Source organism: Cebus imitator, unplaced genomic scaffold (assembly GCF_001604975.1).
Source record: "Cebus imitator isolate Cc_AM_T3 unplaced genomic scaffold, Cebus_imitator-1.0 Scaffold162, whole genome shotgun sequence".
NCBI lineage: Eukaryota > Metazoa > Chordata > Mammalia > Primates > Cebidae > Cebus > Cebus imitator.
The window spans coordinates 1,638,952-1,661,684 of NW_016107477.1; the positions used below are offsets into that span (position 1 = coordinate 1,638,952).

Sequence of the window (22,733 nt, forward strand, 5' to 3'; positions counted from 1 at the left end):
AAAAAAAAAAAAAAAAAAAAAAAAAAAAGAGAGAGAGAGAGAGAGAGAAAAGAACAGCCATGATACAATTTTTAAAAATATTATACAAATCCATCTTAACACTTTTCGAGAAGTGATGTAATTTTCAAAGCATCAAAGGTGGCTGAGGTCTCAAGGCACCGATGACTGGAAAGCTATAGGTTTTTGCGGCAATGGCAGAAGTGGAATTATAGAATGCTGGAGGTAAGACAGGACCTTCGGGATACAACGCTGGGGATGGGAGTTTTCTCACTTGGCTCAGGGAAGCACAGGAGGTGGGGAGGAGGGTTCTGGGGTAGAAGGTGGAGGAGAATCCGAGTAGCCTCTGGATCTCCATCCATGATTCAACTGGAGCTGCTCTGCATTTATCCCTCTGAAATCCTGGTCTTCTATCCACATTTTTCTTTGAACAAATGTCATAATTCAACCACGTTTGAAACTGCTGAACAAATCCATTTGCTTGTACCTTGCTGGTTATGCCTGAGAGCTGAAATCTTGGTCCCCTCCAAGGAAAGGAGGCGGGGCATGGTGGCTCACACCTGTAATCCCAGCACTTTGGGAGGCCAAGGCGGGTGGATCACTTGAGGTCAGGAGTTCGAGACCAGCTGACCAATGCTTGATTACATTCATTTAGAGTCAGCTCCTGCCTTACTCATAAGGCAGGGCATGCATTTTGGGGCCCATTTCAAAGTAAAGCATTCCTCTAGATATGCACCCTAAGTGCTACTATTTATTCAACACCCTTCAGTGTGCAGGCATTTTACAAATATAGCTTCATTCATTTTCAGAAAACTCCATGCAGAAGTGATTATCCATAACATACAGATATGGAAACTGAGGCACAGTGAGGTTAAGTGTTTTGCCCAAGTTTATACAGCTAAACCTCAGGGCAAGAATGAGAACCAGAGTTTGTTTGACTCCAGGACCTGGGCACTTTCCCAGACAGTGCAAAATGAATGACAAAATGTGTTGTCTGTGTTTTTCAGTCAAGAGGTAGTAGAAAAACTCTGAGGTTTTGGTAGAAGTAGCGGCAGAACTTGGCACAGTCTAGGGAGGCTGTTTCTCCTCGTTGATGGGGCCCTTGTGTGCTCTATTCTCAAAGGGTATTTACTTCTTTTCGGACTTCTCTCTCGAAGGATAAGATGATACTTATTCTTCTCTTCTACTAATACGTAAGTATTGTGGGGGGAGTGTGTGTGTGTGTGTGTGTGTGTGTGCTGGATGTGTGCTGGGTGTACTGTAGTGATTAAAGAAAGGAAAGGAGGCGGGGCATGGTGGCTCACACCTGAAATCCCAGCACTTTGGGAGGCCAAGGCGGGTGGATCATCTGAGGTCAGGAGTTTGAGACCAGCCTGACCAATATGATGAAACACCGTCTCTACTAAAAATACAAAAATTAGCCAGGCATGGTGGCATGCACCTGTAATCCCAGCTACTCAGGAGGCTGAGACAGGAGAATTGCTTGAACCTGGGAGGGAGAGGTTGCAGTGAGCCGAGATCAAGCCATTGCACTCTAGCCTGGGCAACAAGAGCGAAACTCCCATCTCAAAAAGAAAAAAACAAAAAAACAAAAAAAAAAAAACAAGGAAAGGAATCACACACCTTACTTCTTACGAACTGTAAAAGTTTGAGAAAGAATGTATTATAGAGAATTATTTTATGTTCTTAAGCCCTGAGTGGATTCCCAGTAATCTTGGCTTAGGCTTTTTGGCTGTTACGTGACCACTTTGGATTTGTAAACTGATACATCTGTCAAAGTCCAGCTCAATTTCCACACCCCACCCCTTCCCTTAAAGCACTCTCACCACCCCTCACTCTGAAGACTATGTTGGCAATATGCTTCCTTTAATATTTGCACAATCCCATAAGCAGCAAGGTGAGGATTCTTTTCAGATGCATTCTTCAGTCTGCTTGGCTAGCCTGTAGGCCCTATTGGGTAACATACCTCTAATAGAGAGCTAGCCTTTAGTATTAGTTGATTCATTCATTATGTTATCCTCTCATTGGTTCTATTTCTGAATCTTGAGCCTATATAGATTGTTCTTCCCCAAGATAGTTCTTGAAATATTTGAAGATAGTGATCATGCATCCCTGAATCCTTCTAAATTTCTCCAGTGCTTTCAACATTTTCCCACATAGCGTGGCTTCTTGACTGTCTGACTTTGACCATGCGCTCTGAAGTAATTCCTATTAACATTCTCCTTTACATGTGGTGCCTAGAGCTGAATTCCCGTTTTGCTGGATTTAGGACAATCGTCTCCCCTTTTTGTGTTGTATACTTGTATACTTCTATGCCACTTAAGACCCAATTAGTTTTATTGGCATTTATGTAATGCTGTTGGCTTGCACTGACCTAGTTGGCCCAAATCTCTCTTTTTTTTCAAATGACCTGTACTCGGGCCAGGAAAAAAATCATCGTAAACATATACTGAAGTTTCTGCACTTCATACTTCTTTCTATTAAATTTCATCCTGCTAGTTTTAGTCCATTAGCTCTTCCAATTGAGAATTTCTTGATTTTTAGATTCGTATCCATAGTAGTCTATTTGAATAGTAAGGAAAATTATCCGAGAAAAAAAATTTCTAAGGTTGTAGAAAAAATTTAATATTTCCGAAGAGTGTACTCATGGTATCATGATGAGAAACTTCAGGGGCATTTTACAACCTAGTGGTTAAGGTCCAAAAGCATTTCCTATGGCATCTGAAGAATCTGTAACTATATCTTCTCCTATATCGTTGCTTACATGAACTCCTCGTCCATTTTACCCCATTCCCTGACCTTCCCTGGCTGTGTAGCTTTGCTCGCCAAGGGCTTCTAGAATGCATGTCGTACCTGTACCATCTCTGCCATTCAGAGTCCTGCCCACTCTCCTCCTTGAGATCTTTCCTGAACCTTTAATAGAAAAATACTTTCTCCTTCCTTTGCTTTCTGAAAGCATTGTCTAAAACTCTTAGCATTAACTGTATCCATAAGTGCTAAGCCTGTATGGTATCATGGTTGAGAGCAGAGATTCTGGAAACGGACAGCATCTGTGAAAATCCTAGCTGTATCCCCTCATTATGTTATAATTGGGAGCAAGTGAATTTTTCTCTCCAAACCTCAGTTGTCATGTCTGTAAAATGGAATAGTAGCATCTACCTTATGGGTCACTGTAAGGATTAAAAGAGTTCGTATGTGTAAGTGCTTAGAATTGTGGATGGCATGAGTAACTGCTAATAGTTGTTAGCTATATTTACAGGCACTCAATAAATGTTTGTGAATTTTACTGGAGAAGCTGAGTAACTTTGGGCCATGATTTCTTAAATCCTCAAAGCTTGGCTATCAGAGGAAACATTTTCAGATTTGTAGATACAGGATATTGGATGGGAACAGTATTTTCCCAAAGAGGCGTTGTGAGACATTCTCCAACTAGAGATCATACTCACAGATTTTTGCACTTGCAGTCAGCTGGGAAGGTAAATGTTAGTCACATTTTTATAAGCACTGTGCATATCCATTGGTATCAAGTAAGGCAAGGTAGTTTGGAGAAATAAGGCCTCCATGTTATAAACTGTGATTATTAACATTATAATTAAAATGCTTAATTGTTCTAAGCCCAATTTTAACTTGTATGACCATGGTCTCATACTAATTTGCATTTTGTTTTGTGTCGCATGTGAAAAGAAATTGTAAAATGATTTTCCTTTTATAAAGTATAAGCCTTATTCTTTAAAATAAAAAAAAAGCATCACAATGAAAGAGCATCACAAACACATCCCTCTATCATTTGGCATTTATCTTGGGGATTAGCTGTCTTTAGGCTATTGACTGACTCTGACCTCAATATTTATTGAAGGTCTACCAAGAATCTTATGTTGGGCTAGGTAATATAGAGATGTTAAGAAAGATAAGGTTAAATTTCTGTATTCAAAAGCTTATTTGGAGATATAACACATAGTAACTAAAATAATAAAAGATATGTTATAAGAAAGTTCTGTAGTCCATTAATTACTAAGTCACTGGTGTGTAATTGGGTACCATGAAAGCCTAGAAAAGACATTTCTTAATTGCTATATACCTATTTCAATTGTATTCCTAAACTGTCATTTCAAGAAGCCCAGAGAGTAATGGATACAAGATTTGAGGATATTACCAAAACTAACAGTAATAGATTTCTGTAAAACGTTTCTTTCTTTCTTTTGTTTTTTTTCAGACAGGGTCTGGCTCTGTATCCCAGGATGGAGTGCAGCAATGTGATCTCAACTCACTGCAGCCTCTGCCTCCCGGCCCAAGCCATCCTCCACCTCCACCTCCACCTCCCCAGTAGCTGGGACTACAGGCACACGTCACCAGGCCCAGCTAATTTTTTTGTATTTTTTGTAGAGATGGGGTTTCACCATGTTGCCTAGGCTGGTCTCAAGCCCAAGTTATCTGCCTGCCTCTGCCTTGGCCTCCCAAAGTGCTGGGATTATTATAGGCGTGAGCCACCATGCCTGGCCCAATAGCGTTTCTTTGACAATTTGCTCTATTATTAAGTAGTGAATTTAAGTACGCCTGATGAGGAGGATAATTATAATAGCTAACACATTGTATTTAGTTATGATGGTGACCTTTTGGAGACAAGGAGAAATTGGGTTTCAGAATGGTACATAGGTTACTCCGTCAGTAAGTAGTAGATCGGGGATTCAATTCACGTTGGTTTGACTGCAAAGCCCTCTTTCTTAACCGCTGTAGTATCTTGTCTATGATTAGACAAGATACTAATCTAATCATTAAAGTTCCATGATTAGACCATTATGGATGAATTTTAGCATATATGATTGGAGTGGGGGTTTGTGCTGAATTTGGAAAGGTAAGCTAAGGCAGGTTATGAAGAAATTTTTATACAACCTAACAAGTTTGGAACATCCTCCCAACAATTGGGGAATATTCATCCAATGATTGTTAATAAGACATACAAAATTTTTGTTTTACCAACATGACTCTTGCAAGGATATTTAAAGAGTATTAAAATGAGAGGTGTTGGGAGACCAGTGAGGTGGTGCAATAGCCTAGATATATTATAAACTTGAATACTGGATGTACAACAGAAGAGAAAAAGATGTATTTGAAAGATAATGTTCAAGGGAGACTCACCTGGATTTGTGAATCTATCCAGTAGGGAGGGCAAAGAAGAGGGAGTAGTAAAAAATGACAAGTATGGCCTGGCATGGTGGCTCACGCCTGTAATCCCAGCACTTTGGGAGGCCAAGATGGGCGGATCACAAGGTCAAGAGATGGAGACCATCCTGGCCAACAAAGTGAAACCCCGTCTCTACTAAAAATACAAAAAAATTAGCTGGGCATGGTGGCGCACACCTGTAGTCCCAGCTACTCAGGAGGCCGAGGCAGGTGAATTGCTTGAACGTGGGAGGCGGAGGTTGCAGTGAGCCGAGACTGTACCGCGCCATTGCACTCCAGCCTGGGTAACATGAGCGAAACTCCCAAAAAAAAAAAAAAAAAAAATGACAAGTATGTAATGATGCCATTACTAAGATTGGGAAAAGGGATTACAGTTAGGAGTGAGGTGAGCTTTGGACAAGATGGATTTCAAGTGAAGGAGAACATGCAGAACACAATTTGACATCCTGAGTCAGAGCTGAAGAGCAGTTAGCCCAAAGATTTGCAAGGCTGGGCACAGTGGCTCATGCCTGTAATCCCATCACTTTGGGAGGCTGAGGTGGGAGGATCACTTGAGATCAGGAGTTCAAGGTTAGCCTGGGTAACATAGTGAGGCCTCATGTCAACAAAATTTTTTAAAACTTAGCAGGTCATCGTGGCATTCACCTGTAGTTACAGTTGTTCAGAAAGCTGAGGTGGGAGAATCACTTGAGCCCAGGAGGTCAAGGCTACAGTGAGCTATGATTGCACCACTGCATTCCAGCCTGGGCAACAGAGCAAGACCCTGTCTAAATAAACAAATAAATAAATAAATAAGTTGTGAACTCTTAGCCCGTAAGTAAAGAGAAGAGAATGGACAAGGTTGTGGGGAGAAGCTAGGGCTGCTGCAGGTAGGAAGATATTGACAGAGTATGAAGGACAGTACCCAAGAAAGCCATCGGTTTTGAATCTCTGACCCTCCTTAGCATTTTTCCAATCTGGTGGCTACAGTAGAGACTCTGATTGGACATAAGTATTTCCCAAGCCTTTGCCAATATGATTACCAGCCATTCTTTAGGGTGGTTCCCTTAGGCATTAGCTAAGCCATTAACTCTCAGTTTTTTCAAATATTCTCAGAAGATTAACTCCAAACTTGGGAAAGTGTTGCCCTTTAGAAATCAACTAAGAATTGGTGTAGTCTGGAAATATGTATAACTCATTCATAAGCATTTGTTTGATTAGATGTATCAACCTTTCTCTGGGATGTTTTTTCCATGAAGTTGGCATGTTACATTTCTCGTTTTGAAATAAATTAGTGCAGTGATGAGTCCACATGAAATGACTGACAATTTCTTAATGAGCTGCAAGTTTCATGTCAAATCCCCTGGAAACTTTACTGGCAGCCTCCTATGTCCTAAAAATGTATGAGTTTCTTCATTCTCTTGTGGTACCCTCTTTCAGTAATGAAGAGAAGAAATTGGTCATGTTGTCCATTCATAAGCAGCTTTTTAGCAGTGGTCACTGCATCGGAAATAATACTGCAACAGAAACAATACTGCAAGTAGCTTATGGGAAAATACCCAAGGCACAGGGCAGAGTCCTGGCTCTGAGATCTGACTGCCTGAGTTAGAATCCTAGCTCTTCCTCTTAATCAGCAATCTGTCTTCAGACCAGTGGCAAACGCTCCTTAAGCCTTTGTTTCCTTATCTATAAAGAATACCTATAGGATTTCTCATGGAATTGCTGAGGATTTCCAACAGGTATTTTACTTAATATTGGCCACTAGAGAGTGAACTAATGAGCATTAGTGCATCTGGATGAGAGTTGATTTTGCTCTTTTATTGTTCTTTAAATACCTTTATGAGTGACTGTCTGGAAGTGTTTTTATCTGACTTTACTGAATACCTAGGTGGTACTGTGAATAATAGATTATCAAATATTAGCGATTATTGGGCTATCACAGCAGTTCATTCTTCTGGATTTGGAAGACTATACTTTTTCAGGGTATTCCTCCCTTCCTCTTATAGAATCACCACTTCACATCTGTAAGCAGAGCACTGGCTAACTCTGTGGCTTAAGCAGGGGTCAGAACATCTGAAGAAATCTGCAGATATTCTGGTATGTTCATATTCTTTGTTCTCCAGACCAGGTCACAAGAATGCTTGCCTGAGTGAGTATTGTAGTAGAAGTGTTTACTTTAATGTCCATTATGTAGACTCATGCAGAGCCTAGGCGTTTTTGTAGGCCATTATACATATCAAACTTAGTTTGGATCCAGATATTATTGAAGGGTGCACTGTGTACTGCACATGAAAATAATCCTGGATGGTGTTATCTGGAAAATTACCCCAAATTACAGTACTAAGATAGATATTGAAGCTCTGCAAAGTAAGTAGTGAAATCTTACATCTGCTGATTAGGGTTGTGGAATTTACCTGGTAGAAAAGGAATAATAAGCTGGGCAAAATAGACGTTATCAGGAACTGCATACATTTGTCACATTTCCTTGGGTGGAACAAAATTGCAAGAGGCTTTATCATTGCGTCTACTTGGTTTTCACAAACTGAATATGAACACTGTTTATATTATAGGCTTTCCATTTTGTTTTCATGAGAATTCTACAAAGTTTCAATATATAGCTTCCAAGGTACAAGTATACCATGATCTCCTAAATGGCCGTTGTATGACCACTGTCTGCCCGAGTTCTAGGGTGGAGGTCACATTCAAGTGCTTGCCGGTCCTTATAGACAGTAGAAACATCTGCCTATTTTTGTATAGCATTTTAAACATCTTCCTCATATCAGAGATGCTATATTAGGTAATGGTGCAAATTCATTTGTCAAGACTCACGCAGGCATCTGACAATTCCTTACTGCTTTAAAATTACTCTGACCTGCGTGCATCTTTCTAACAAGCTGCTGGCAGAAATTCAACCATCTTGCCACAAAAGTAAATCAACGACAACTCAAAACGTCCTAACTTTGAACCTGAGAATCCCTAGCTTATATAAGAATGATCCCTATGAACTAGAACAGTTAGGAGAACTTCATGGGAAATATGAGCCTTGCAGCCAGACGTTGGAAAGGAGAGGAGAGCAGAAGAGATCCAGGAGCTTCCAGGCAGGGCTGCTGCTTGTTGAGCATGAGCTGGACTTACAAGGCCACCCCAGCTCAGTGACTAGGCCATACGGCTGCCCAGAATCAGCTGGTCATATGCAGAAGCCAGACTGCTGAGCTGCTGCTTCTGGATAGAATTGGATCTCAAGCAAGCATTCCCATAAAGTCAGCCCTTGGTATCTGCAGGTTCTGCATGGGCAGATTCAACCAACCTTGGATCAAAAATATTTGGGATAAAAAAGTATAATAATATGACAAAAATACAAATTAAAAAACCAATACAGTATAACAACTCTTTACATAGTATTTATGTTGTGTTAGGTATTACAAGTGATCTAGAGATGACTTAAAGTGTTGGGAGGATGTGCTTAAGTTATATGCAAACACTATACCATTTTATATAATAAACTTGAGCATTGGTAGAATTTGGTGTTAGTTGGGAGACGGGGGTATAGAGCCAATCCCCCTCAGATGCTGAGGGATGCCTGTGTAACATTTAAGCAATGGAAGCTGAGAAAAAAAAAATCAATCAGTCTTGTAATGCCCATGAATTTCACAGTCACCTAATGTACCTTTCTTTATCTCTGGTGATAAAATTTATATTCTAACTCTGAGCCCCTACTTCTGACAGCAGAAAAACTCCATCTAGTCACAGCCACAGCCAGTCGACTTGATCCAATTTAGCACTTTTTAAGTTGCTTCTGGTTAAAATTCAGGAATATTCAGAGTATTTCCCCTTGATCCCCCTCCTTTCCTTGTATTGCTGCTGGAAGCCATTGCGTCTGGAGAGGCAATCAGGACAGTCAGGGGCATCTGTGTTCTTGACTCAGCCTTCCTGTGCTGTCTGAGCTTTGACCCCATGGGACTGAACACAGTGCTGCTGGGATGGAAACATGGATCTGTGTGGTGCTCCTACTTGTCTCTCTGATATGAGTTTAGCCTTCAGCCTGTTTCAGTTTCTGGAAGGAAGTGTTCACTCTGCAGCCCCTGCCACAGGGACCCTTATTTCCAGCCAGGCATGTCTGTCAGACTCTGAGAATCAATCAGTCTCTGTCTGCTTCTTTTTCTCTCTCAGATAAAGTGTGCACCCCTGAGGCTGTGCAGGGAACTCCTGACCCCATCACTCCCTAGCAGGAGCGGGAGCTGCTGTCTCTGCCCATTCTTCTTGCCCTAGTGACATGGGATGTGTCTCTGAGGCTGCTTCCTTAATCATAAAAGAAGGGAAGCCGGAAGCAAGTGTCTTTCTAGATCCTCGGAGACTTCGTGAGGAAGCCTGTGAAGGCCCCATTTCCCAGCTGACAGATTGTGGCCTTGTTCTGGGGGCGGGGCACCGAACACATGGCCTCTGATTGCTCATAATGATTTTTTCTTCTCTAAATCCTTTCCTTCTCCCTAGTTTGGATGGAGTGGTGAAAAAAACTTGTTTTGCCAGTTGATATCTCTTTTCAAAACTGTTTTTGTCTCTCATTTGAACTAGAGCCAAGATTCTGGAATCTGTTTGCTGCTTTTATTTTTCTTCCTGACAATTCTCCCTGGGGCAAGTGGCAAACTGGCCAGCCCATATCTCTTGGAATATGGCTGTAGGGATGGGGGCAGGGCGCATATCAATCAACAAGCTATCATTTTATCCTGGCAGAGAGTACCCAGATCTGACTCATCAGTCAAGGCTCAAGCCAAGTTCTCACTTCCTGGAGATTCCAGCTGTTTTTTTTTAGCTGCCTCCCCAGCCTTGGGAAGGTCTGTTGTGCTTAGCCACTGCAACTGATGAGAAGTAGAGCATGTCCTTGGTTGTGAGAGTGGGGGGTAAGGGGGTGAGATAACCTTGTTTTTTAGGGCAAATGGGTAAAAGAGTGTTCACTGTTTTTAACACATTGAAAATCCAAATAGGAGGATATTACTCTGTTAATGTTATTCCCAACAGCCTCGGTTAGAGTATTAATGAGGAATCCCTTGAAATATACATATATATCACTGTCTGAGATTATATGTCATATTTTATATACAATTATATATTTGTATATAATGTGTGCCCATATAAATTTCTCACACTTCTGATTTGATCTTTTTTAGTAGCTGGCTGTTTGGTCTTGGTGCTTACTGATTCTTACTTTCTTTGGGTCTACCTTTTTTCCCAAATCTTGGAAATCCACCGGTAACATTGTATCTAAGTTCTAAAAAGGAGCAGGAGGGTTTCAGGCTATGTGCCCCTGAGACCAGTGTGAAAGCTGGTCTTCCCACCACTGCTGCAGCCAGCCCCAACCCGCCAGTCCTGTTTCTCCAAGAGAACCTGTTGAGGCCGCTCTATTCTTCACTCCTGAGCTGGCCTTTGGATGGCTTCCCAGCACTTTGCCTCAGGCATTCAGTTTTTTTTTTTTTATTTTTAAATCTTTAATCCTGCCCCTACTTACCTCCTTGGGGTTCTTTTCTTCCTAAAGATTACCTATAGAAATAAACAGGGACCTTCTGCAGTTTTTGTTCATGTCGTCCCCCTCGAGAAGTCCAGACTCTTTGTGTTTTAAGGGCATTTACTTTTAACCACAGGACATAATACATTGCTGAATTAGTAACAAGTTCACTGGGACTCTCCTCTACCTCTGTGCTCTGAGAGGCTCTGGGGGAGCTTATCCACAAGTCCCCTTGCCCACTGGTTCCCAGCTGGGTTTGGTCAATGGGAGGCGTAAGAGACAGTGAGAGACTGGGAAGAGGGTGAGACTGGGATGCTTATTCTCCGTTCCCAACCCTAGGGAAGGCCTGTGTTCCTCTATTCTGTACCCAAGACCACAGCTCTTTTCTTGACCCTGGCCTACTCCTGTTCCAGCTTTAAAGCTCTTTGGTTCTGGCAACCACTCCTTCCCTTTGGGCTTCCAGTCTAGGGCTGGTGATGCCTCATCCTCCTCGTTGCTAACTGTTAAGTTCCTTAATTTTTTCTTCCCCTCATGCTGCTCAATTTTGCAAATAACCAAGCAGACTCTTATTAAAGCCTCCTGAGTTACCTCTTTGAGTTTACTATCTATTTCCTCCTGGGACCCTAGTCAAATCCATGCAGTTGAAGATCCCTAGAGCCTAGGTCCCTGGGGTGGCCTGCTCCTGGAGCTGTGTCAAAACCGTAGCCCAGCAGTATTTGTAACCCCTGGGAGCTTTATTGGAAATGAAGAATGTTAGATTCTGCCCCAGTCTTCTTGAATCAGAGTCTGCATTGTAACCAGACTGCCAGGTGATTTATATGCGCCTAGATTGAGAAGAACTGCTGTAAGGAGCAAAGAGCCAAGAGCCTGGTTGAGTTGATGCATTCTGAATGTAATCTCTTTCATTTCTGGGGAAAGCCCTCAACTATTCGTACTTCTCCCGCCCTGCCTCCAACTGCTTTCCTACCTCCTCACACACACACGGAGCAAAGCTCACGCTCCTCTTACCTCTTTTCTTATTTATTCCACAAAGTGTTATTGAATCCACTCAAAACTCCAGGCAAGGTGGTAGATGTTAGGGATACAGAGAATGAGAAAACATGTTCCTGCCCTCAATTTGATTTAGTGAAAGAAAGAAGACATGATCGTAGTCAGTTTCAGCTCAGTAGGAAGTACGTAACAGAGATGGGAACAAAATGATGTGGAAACAAAGGTCAAAGTTATCTAAAGTTACTTTGCCTGATGAATGTTAAGTCCCTCTGTAAAATCCTTTGGAATGCGTTTTCTAATTTTAGTTACATGTGAAAAGATTGAGTAAAGATATCTGGTTATAATCTCCCGCCCTCAAGCTTTATTGGAATGTCACATTGGACAAATAGCAGTGTCTCTCCCAAGAACAGTTAGGAGTAGTCCATGGAGTCAGAGCTGTTTGTTCTGAGGCAGCTGCTGAGCAGCAAATGGCTGTGGGTAGCCAGAGCCTGAAGAAATTAAGGAACTGATTTTTTTTTCCAAAAGGAAATTTGTGGAGAAAACACCAAACGATTCCTCATAAGCTGTCTTTGGAATTAATTTCATTTCTTGTTAAAACACCTAAATCCCTCTTTCAGAAGGGTTCTCCCGTGACTTCTTAATTGGGTCCTCTTCTTTTATCGCCTGTAAGGAACACTCCCCATTCACGGCCCTGCATAGTTCACATAAGTGAAATAACACAGATTCCAGATTACCTAAGCAAGAGTGGTGGAACGCTTTTTCATATCATTATAAATGTTTAAAAAAGAAATATTGGCTGAGGGCTTTGAATACTGATTTAACCCATTTATTCATTTATTGAAGAGGACCAGGTGTGTCACCCAAAACTTAACTCTTTCCTCACCCCTTCCTGGCCCTGTAACTCAGTGGTAAAGATAGGTCCATCACTCTGGGTTCCTGAACTTTCTTTCTACCTCCAATGCTTCCTTGTTTGGCCCAGCGATCTCTTAGACCAGCACAGTTGCTTCCTACTCTTTGCTTCCTTAGTCTGTAAGCACCTGAAACTTGGATTGACATCTGTGCATACTTGCAGGAATTGATGCCCTGACTGTGGTCCTGCACCCGTGGTATGTTGTAACTCTTATTGTATGATAAATGACTAAACCAACCAGCAGGTTTTGAGAATTCCAAGGAAGTGGGTGCAGTTGAGAAACTGAGAAAGGGATTACTGTGCCTGTGATGTGTAAATGAGCTTCCATGTAGATGTGAGCATTAGACTGAGATGGACCTTTTCAGGCTTGGTTTTCCAGTGACAAATACCACCCAGTAATAGTGCATGAAATTAATTTGTCAGTATGTCCATTTGAAAAAATGAAAGAGAAAAGGAAATAGGTCAGAGTATATCACACATAATGAGACTGTTTCATGAAATTTTAGTTACATATAGGAGGTATGTGTATGTACTGGATAGAGATCTAAATTGTGTTTTTCAATATGGATTGACATTAAACATTTTTTGAAAAACACTCCCTGAGGAGATGTCTGTTTGAAATTAAGAGAAGTTTCATTGGGAGGAATAAGTGGGAGGGAGGTTTATGTCTTTAAATGGGAGAAGAAATGTCATTTGAACAAAACAGTATTTTGACATGGAGTGTCTAAGGTGGTGATTTCCAGAGTTATTAATTTGTACAAACTAAACTACAACTAGACATTAGTCCTATTGGTTCATAAGCTTATATATTATACTTTTTCATTTTTTTCTATTTTATCCCCCCCCCTTTTTTTTAGCTTTTAGTAAAGAATTTTTTGACCCTGTCATATCTACTTTAAAAAAAATTTAAGAGAATTTTCCTAACTATGCCAATCTAAAAGGGATATAGGTGTATACCCAGATTAAGATAAATTGGTGTCAATGAGGATTAAAATGTGATAATCCGATGGAGAAGAGCAGTTCTCAGGAAGGAAAAGTTGGTGCCCAGTTTCTCTCTCCACTAACTTCTCCCATCACTGGGGGTCCCCACCATTGTCCCATTGTAACCTTCCAACCACACACCACCCAGCATGCCTTTTTGGGGTATACTGACCACTTCATTCTTTGAAACTATTATTCCAATGCCCTTGCTATTTTGCTAGGTGAATCCCTGAAAAAATGATACAAGATTCTACCATTTAAAATTTGATTAAAAGGATCAAAACAAATTATCCTCACAACAAGAACTGCCATTCAAAGCATTTAAAGCTATTTGCTATGGCTATTGATATATAAATATTAATAGCTATAAAAGCTATTTGCTGTGGGAAAAACATCCCTAAAATAGCAAGTTTTCTTTTCAGAGCTCAGCTTCTTACCGTCAAAGTTTTTTATTCTCTAGGCTTTTTCCTATGACCTAAAAATATTGAAATGTTCTCATGTGATCATTTATTCAGAATTGAAATTGGGGTTGTGCGTGGTGGCTCATGCTTGTAATCCCAGCACTTTGGGAGGCCACCTGAGGTCAGGAGTTGGAGACCAGCTTGGCCAACATGATGAAACCTGTCCCTACTAAAAATGCAAAAATTAGCTGGGCATGGTGGTGGATGCCTGTAATTTCAGCTACTAGAAAGGCTGAGGCAGGAGAATCACTTGAACCCAGGAGGCAGAGGTTACAGTGAACCAAGATGACACCACTGCACCCCAGCCTGGGTGACAAGAGCAAAATTTCATATCAAAAAGAAAACAAAAAAGAATTGAAGTTGACCTTGTAAATGTATTTTGAGGATAGGAAAAAAAAACAACTAAAATAAGAATCAGCATCTCTTGAGTGAAGAAAGTTCTTTAAGCTACATTGTTATTATTTACTTTCCTTTATACTAATAATATATCATTTGCTTTCATGTTTTAGGTAGAGATCATCAGTGAGAATGGTTAAAGATAATCTTTTTTTTTAAAGGGATGTAGTCTGTAACTGGGGAAAACTTCTTTCATGTAGTTTGGTGATTTCAACAATGGAAGGAACTTTAAAAAGTTACTTCTACCTGGGCCCCACCCCTTGAGATCCTGATTATTTTTATCTAAGACAATATAGCGTAATGTCTGTGCACAGAGAGTAAGACTTTACAGAGTTGTGATGTGCAGGCAAGGTGATGGCACTTTGAATTTTAATCTGGTGGGTTAGCTTTCCTTAGGTGTCCCCTTGGGTGTTTTCTTTCACTGTTCAAAAACACAGTTTTAACCAATGTTATCATTCCTTATTAAAAGTGTTAGACACAATCTCAAAGACAACTGTATTTTAAATATACAAATACAAGAGATTTCTTAATGTAAAAGCATAATTACAACTTTTTTTTTTATTACAACTTTTTAAATAATCTAACTGCCCTCTGTAATGGTTGGACTGACAGTTGATTACTCCGTCATTTCCTGTTTAACTAATTTGAGTAGTTCTGCTTTGTTCTGCATATTCTAGTTCATTCTGCCTTTTGTCTAGTCAGAAACTACAGCTTGGCTTCAGTTTCTCCTGGTCTTGAGGCATCTGCATGTCCATAGTTGATAAGATCTGGATCTGTGTCCCTGCCCAAATCTCATGTTGAATTGTAACGCAGTGCTGGTGGTGGGACCTGGTAGGAGGTAATTGGATCTTGGAGGTAGAGTGCTCATGAATAGTTTAGCACCACCCTCCATGGTACTGTATAGTGAGTGAGCTCTCGCGAGATCTGGTTGTTCAGATGTATGTAGCACCTCCCTCAGCCCCTTCCTCCTGGTCTGGGCAGGTGAAGTGCTAGCTCCCCCTTTGCCTTCTGCCATGATTGTAAGTTTCCTGAGGCCTCCCCAGAAGCCAAGCAGATGGCAGCATCGTGCTTCCTGTACAGCCTGTGCAACTGTTAGCAATTAAACCTCTTTATGTAATAAATTACCCAGTCTCAGGCATTTCTTCAGAGCAATGCCAGAATGGTGTGTCAAACGATCAGAGACAAGCAATGCAAAGATGACCAAGATAACAGTAGTTGCCCAGGAAGAATTCCTGTGGCCATCTCTGTCTTATATCAAGAAATAAGTGTGAAAGAGTATCCACAACAGTGTTTGGGAAGACAGTATGAGTGGTTCCCAACTCTACCAGCAAAGGCTTCAAAGGAGTAATAACATTTGAATTGAGTCTTAAAGGATAAATGTATTACTTGGCCTGACAACACAGGGGAAAAGGACATTCTTGTCAAAGAAATCAGCCTTGTAAAAATGCCACAGTTCATGACTTGCACCAGTGAATGTAGTAAGGTCTGTGTGTTGGTGAGGAATTTGAAGGGGTTGAGGCTGAAGAAACAGACTTGGGGGAGAGGGTGTGAGACATTTTTATGATATGCATAGAGTTGGTACCTCAGCCTTTGCATGACAGGGAGCCAGCTGAAGGCTACCTCCATGAATAGATCTATGCTTTGAAAAGACGGGCCAGGTGCAGTGGCCCTTGCCTGTAATCCCAGCACTTTGGGAGGCCGAGGAGGGCAGATCACTTGAGGTCAGGAGTTCAAGACCAGCCTGGCCAACACAGTGAAACTCTTGTCTCTGCCAAAAAACAAAAAAATTAGCCAGGCATGGTGGCACATAACTGTAATCCCAGCTACTCGGGAGGTTGAGGCAGGAGAATTGCTTAAACATGGGAGGTGGAGGTTGCAGTAAGCTGAGATCACACCACTGCACTCCAGTCTGGGTGACAGAGCAAGACTTTATCTCAAAATAAAAAGGAAGATACAACTAATGTATAGTCCTTTCACCAGACATCACCACCAGTAACAATTCATTGCCATCATTTTTCCCTGCATGTTTTATATATGTAGGAAAATTTTACATCCTGATTTTTAATTTAACACTATGAAAAGTATTTCTTATTATAATAAAAGCACTCTATTAGTATACTTTTGATGGCTTCAAAATTACTTTCGTATAGATGCAAAATTAAAATATCAAATTTTTTTTTTTTTTAAGATAAAGTCTCACTGTCACCCAGGCTAAAGTGCACGATCTCAGCTCACTGCAACCTCTTCCTCCCTGGTTAGAGTGATTCTTATGCCTCAGCCTCCCAAATAGCTGGGACTATAGGTGCGTGCCACCACACCTGGCTAATTTTTTTGTATTTTTAGTAGAGATGGGGTTTCGCCATGTTGGCCAGGCTGGTCTTGAACTCCTGACTTCAGCCCTCCTCGACCTCCTAAAGTGCTGGGATTACAGGTGTGAGCCACCATTCCTGCTCTCAGATTGTTTAATGGTTGCTTCCAAATTTTCATAAATAACTTTTTATGTAACATTTTTGGGCATAAAGTTGTCTAAAATTATCATTTTTTTAGGCTAGATACCTTAAGTAGACTTAATGAGTTAAATCATACTTAACATTAAGACTTTAATGCTACAAAACTTTTGCTTCAGGGTTTAGAAATATTCAGGATATAGGATAGTTCTATTGGATTTGATGAAAACTTGCCCTAGGAGAATAAAAAATGATGAGTTAGTCCAAAACATTCCAGTTTTCTAATTGAAACTGCAGACTTGGTAAATGGTATCATCACCAACCAAGAAAAACAAGATACAGGGAGAGCAGATTTTTGCAGAGAAGATAAGGAGTTCTGTTTGTGACTTGTTGCCTTTGATATACTGCACTGGGAGAAAATCCAAGTAGAACAGAGTGGACAAGTGAAAATGTGCTATGGAATCAACCAAAGGGGTGGAGAGTCTACCTAGACTTGAGAGCAATTTGGCAAATGTTAGTAAATGTCATAGAAATTCATGGGAGAGAGAAGTCGATAAGAATAGAGGAGTAGAGGATGCAACAGAGGAACACTGTCGCTTCTCAGGGTTGGGTACAAGAGGAGCCAGGGAAACAGACTAAGAAAGAGTGATCAAGGAAACTGGGAGATAGTGTTATCTCAGAAGCCTGGAGTGTGAGATTTTCCAGAAAATGAAGAATGAACGGTCTGTAGATCCATTACTCAACGCTATCAGACACTGTTCCCTTTTGCCATCCCATAATGAAATTTATAGATAATATAATCTACTTGTGCACACAATTTTAGAAATGACTATAATGCCCCCAACTATAATATAAAGTGAATTGGGGTTCTCTAGACGGACAGAACTAATAGGAGATATATAGAGAGATATATATCTATATGTCTATCTATCTATCTATCTATCTGTCTATCTATCTGGGAGTTTATTAAGTATTACCTTACAGGATTACATGGTCCCACAATAGGCTGCCTGCAAGCTGAGGAGCAAGGAGAGCCATCTGAGTCTCGACACTGAAGAACTTGGAGTCTGATGTTCGAAGGCAGGAAAAATCCAGCACAGGAGAAAGATGTAGTCTGGGAGCCTAGGCCAGTCTCTCCTTTTCACATTTTTCTTCCTGCTTTATATTCCCTGGCAGCTGATTAGATTGTGTCCACCTGATTAAGGGTGAATCTGCCTTCCCCAGCCCACTGACTCAAATATTAATCTCTTTTGGCAACACCCTGACAGACACACCCAGGATCAATACTTTGTATCTCCAGTCCAATCGAGTTGACCCTCAATATTAACCATCACATAAAGGAAAAAGTAAGAGAAAAATATATTTTATATAATAAGTATTTAAATATGTAAACATTGGGACATGACTAAAACTGACTGAACACATTGGAAAAGTCAAGTGGTTGGTTGATCTGATGTGTAGAATTACCATGTGTACTACAAATGGAGAGGGGTCTATATGAGCTGTATTGCTGTGATGCTGAAGATGACTTGAATTTACAAAATGGTGAGTGCTCGAACTAAACAAAGTATAGTTTTCCCTCAAATTACACTATGGTTGTACTGCTGGAAAATTCTGTGTATAAAAACATATTTTATGAGTACTTATTGTATGATTCCATTTATTTGGAATTCTATAAAGTGCAAGGTTTTTTTTCTTCTTTGAGATGAAGTCTCGGATTCTCCCGCCTCAGCCTCCGGAGTAGCTGGGATTACAGACACCCACCACCACGCCCAGCTAACTTTTGTATTTTTAGTAGAGATGAGATTTCGCCACGTTGGCTAGACTGGTCTTGAACTCCTGACCTCAGATGATCCATCCGCCTCTGCCTCCCAAAGTACTGGGATTATAGGTGTGAGCCACTTCGCCTGGCCTAAAGTGTAAATTAATTTGTAGTTTCAGAAAGCAAATCATGGTTACCTGGAGATGGACATAGAGGAAGGGATGGAATTACAAGTGGGCGTGAGAAGACTTTTGGGGCTGCTAGACGTGTATGTGTCCTCGATTGTCATGATGGTATCAGGAGTGCATACAAACATCAAAACTCATCAGATTGTACATTTAATACATGTGCAGTTTATTTAAAGCTCATCAGCTATGTTCAGTAATTTTTTTTCAATAATGTTTAATAAAACTGAGCAAAAAAAAAAATCATATATCTGTCTAAAACTGAATTAAGCTCTGATGGTTATAAACAGGTTTCTCTCCTGTTGTGAATGTCCAGCAGGGATTTGAAAGTCATATGTGACACAGGACTTTCTTAGGCAGGACTGTCCATGTATTTTAGGACTCCTAGCATTCCTGGCCCTGCCAGTTAAATGCTGCTCATTGCAACAATCAGAAAGCTCTCCCACAGCATTCCAGAACACTCCCTATGGAGTGATACAGTCCCAGGGGGAAGCAAGGGTTCACAGCATCAAGTGCCCCCCCTTTACTCTTAGAGTTCTGGCTAAGCAAGATATTGGGGAAAATAACATAATGCTGTAGTAATCATAACCTCTGTGGAACTCTGTAGTTCTCCCTGCTGTCGGCTGATACAGTTGTTCCACTGTGTCTACATAAATTGCTCATCCAGCTGGTTTTCAACCCACTTACAAATGAAATCTGTTTCCCAAAGCTGCTTCCAGCCTGAGGCTCACATTTACCTGGTTCAAACTGTGTTTGAAACATTAAGCAAAACTAGTGAAATCCTTGAAAGAAACACATTTATTGTTCTGCATGATTTGCTGTGGTTTTTACACCAATTACATTGGGTCCAAAAGTTTTCTACATTTCTTCCCAAAAGACTATTTTACTTTAAGTCAGGACTTGGGCAAGGGATTTGACATCTACAGCTTCTATTTCTGTTATGAAATTAACACACTTATGAGACACGATAAATATGGAACCCTAAAATGCTGTACAAGTATAAGGTCCATCATTGTAATGGACCTTAACTGACTACAAGAGGCCTTGGTATATAACAGTAAGTAAGGTTTTTTTATGCTCGAAATAAGGACAGATGAGAAACATTACTCCTCTAATAATTCTCTGACCTGTTGGTTAAGGATTCAGGCCATGGATGCTCCTCTTATATATACCTCATACCTCTATTTTGTTTCATGTTTATTCTTTCTTCTCCTGCATTCGGTCTTCCCACAGCCAAAGGGAGTGGACAGCTGTGAGGTGGACAGAGAAAGGGTGGAAGAAGAGAGTTAAATTTAGGGCTCTAAGGTTCTAAGTGGAAAAGAACTAAATAATTACAATTGATTTTCAGGAAACTGTTTGAATATCTTTCCCTATTCACCCTTTTCTCTCCATCTTTATACATAGGTAAAGGCATAATATGAATTATAAAGTGTTTCTTGATAGTGACATTTAAAAGATTGTTGGTTACTCTCTGCATTCATCAGTAATAGATGTATCTTGGCTTCCAATATGCTGAGCACTTGATTTAGATTTGTCATTCATTCAGAGGGACCCAAGAAGGCCGAGAGTAGTCAAAAGGGATACTAGATGATTTGCAATGTAAATGGAAAATATTCTACTCAAACTCATTTATCAATATGGGAATATACTAGATTGCTTGCTAAAGGCTCTGTTAGATCATTCGTGCAATGGGTATGAAGAGGAGAGAGAGGTTATACTTTGTAAATTCTATGTTAATAAAATGAGTGCTTTATTCATTTTCAGTCAGAAAAAAATAAAAATGTTAGATAACAAACACCGTTAAACGTTTTTCCGGTTTAAAACAAATAATTTTTCTCGTTAAGAAAAAGTATAAGATGTGCAGTTCTAGACTTAAGGTGTTGCAAAATAGATACACAGAAAATTGATTGTGCTTAAAATAACGGCCAGATTTGTTCTGTTTTCTACCACATACCTCACTAAACATGATAAATACTTCTTTCCCAACCCCTTGTGATCCTCCCCACAAGTTTCATAATAGACTACCAAGTTTTGTTCTAGTTCACATTCTTTTTTTTCCCCTTCATAATGCAGTAAGTAAATTGTAGTGGCTTTGATTTATGTTTTTGCCTGACTTCAAAAAGAGAAACTGTCAGTTCTAGAAATGGGTTCACGGATCTTGAGCATGTAACAGGAGAATGGGGCGACAGTCCTATAAATGGCAGAGGAACCTTGGAACTGCCCGCCCTCACCAGGAGGAACTGGGCCTCTGCTGGCAGGTAACCATGCGTGTTACTGCCCTACCCCTCGCAGAACACTGCATTGTCTCCCTTGATTTGTGATTTTAAAAACTCCCAGTGGTTCCCAGTTTTTCTTATAAATTCTTTTAGATTTGCTTTTAGGGTCTAAACCATTTATTTCTGGTCATGCCTTTTGTTTGCTCAACAGAACTTGAGCTTCTGGATTCTAAACTCACATGATCAATTTAATTTTTTTAAATGTTTGAGACAGGGTCTTGCTTGTTGTCCAGGCTGCAGTGCAGTGGCACAGATCATAGCTCACTGCAGCCTCAAGTTCCTGGGCTCAAGCAATCCTCCCACCTCAGCCTCCAAAATAGCTGGGATGACAGGCGCAAGCCACTAATCCTGGCTAATTTTTAAATTTTTTGTAGAGACAGGGTTTCACCGTGTTGCTGGTCTCGAACTCCTGGGCTCAGGTGACCCACGTGCCTTGGCCTCCCAAAGTGTTGAGATTACAGGTGTAAGCCACCATGCCTGGCCCAAACTTTCAACTGCAATTTTTCTTAGATGCATGAAGAAAAATTAAACAGATTTAAACAGAGTTTCTAGAGCACTGAAATCAACTGAAGCCCTGAAGTTTTATTTTCACAGATTATCATTAGAGTATTTTCCTGGGTATTCATTTCATTCAATAGTAATTTTCTAAATCCAGGAGTGGATCTTAGAGCACTTTCTCTCTGAGGGAGTGGATCTTTACACAAAGATTCAGAATCAGAGTATGAAAACCCGCCTTTTCATTGATTCTCCTATTCTGCCTGAGATCCAGCAAGGAAGAGAATGGAAGGGCTCCCGGCAAGAAAGAAGAGTGCTCCAGGAGGGCACAGCCTGTGTTGGTGGTGACAAGATAGGAGGGTGTTCTCATAGTCACCTATTCTTGGGGAATAGAGCATTCCCCTAGGCTGGGGAAGGGAGAGGATTTCTCTGTGTGTCCCAGGCAGGCACACAGCTGCAGCCTGGGTCCCACACACCTTCTTTTGGTCTAAGCCAGGGATTGGCAAACTTTTTCTGTAAAAGGCCACACGTAACTATTTTCTGTTTTGCAGGCCATATGATCTCTGTTGTAACTACTAACTCTACACTGGCAGCAGGCATGCAGCCACGGACTATACATAGGCAAGCAGGAGGAGCTCTATGTCACTGTGGCTGTTTTCAGAGAGCCCGCGGCACTCCAGATTTATCTATGGGTTGTAGTTCACTGATCCCTGCTCTAAGTTATGCTTGACATTCTCACTGGGCTAGCTGGGTATAGCCGCTATGTGAATGGCCAAGTTCCCATTCACAGAAAGAGTCACCAAATATTTAGAGGCTGGGCTTCCTTAAGTGCCTGTGTTATCTAGGATATGGCCTGGGACATCCCAATTAAGTTTTAAAACATACAGCCAGGTAGGAGGTAGATCCTTGCATTTCATATGTAGCATTGGAGCCTAAATTCAAACTACAGCATAAGACAAAAGCCAGACCGTCATGTCTAAACCCTACAAGGCTTCTTCATTTAAGGCAAGTCTGGCCAATGGATGAATGAACATGCGTCACAAAATGTATAGCAACGTACAGGGGTAATATTCCAAATATTTAATAACTCTTAAGAAGGCCCAGGTACCTACCAAGTAACAGGCCTTAGCGGTAGACAACCAGCATGATTTCTGTACTGGTGAGCACTCGCTG

At 40.8% G+C, this 22,733-nt stretch overlaps 1 protein-coding gene across 3 annotated transcripts in view; it reads left to right on the forward strand.

Moving 5' to 3' along the window:
* Positions 1-22,733, forward strand: part of ARHGAP28 (Rho GTPase activating protein 28) — a 181,677-nt gene that overhangs the window by 49,955 nt on the left and 108,989 nt on the right. Inside the window, exon 2 of one of the 3 annotated variants that reach the window (XM_037744037.1) lies at positions 7,164-7,254. The exons of the other annotated variants lie outside the window; for them this stretch is intronic. The gene's annotated coding sequence lies outside the window, so the exon portion shown is untranslated. The remainder of the gene's footprint in view (positions 1-7,163; positions 7,255-22,733) is intronic. 3 annotated transcript variants of the gene reach the window in all.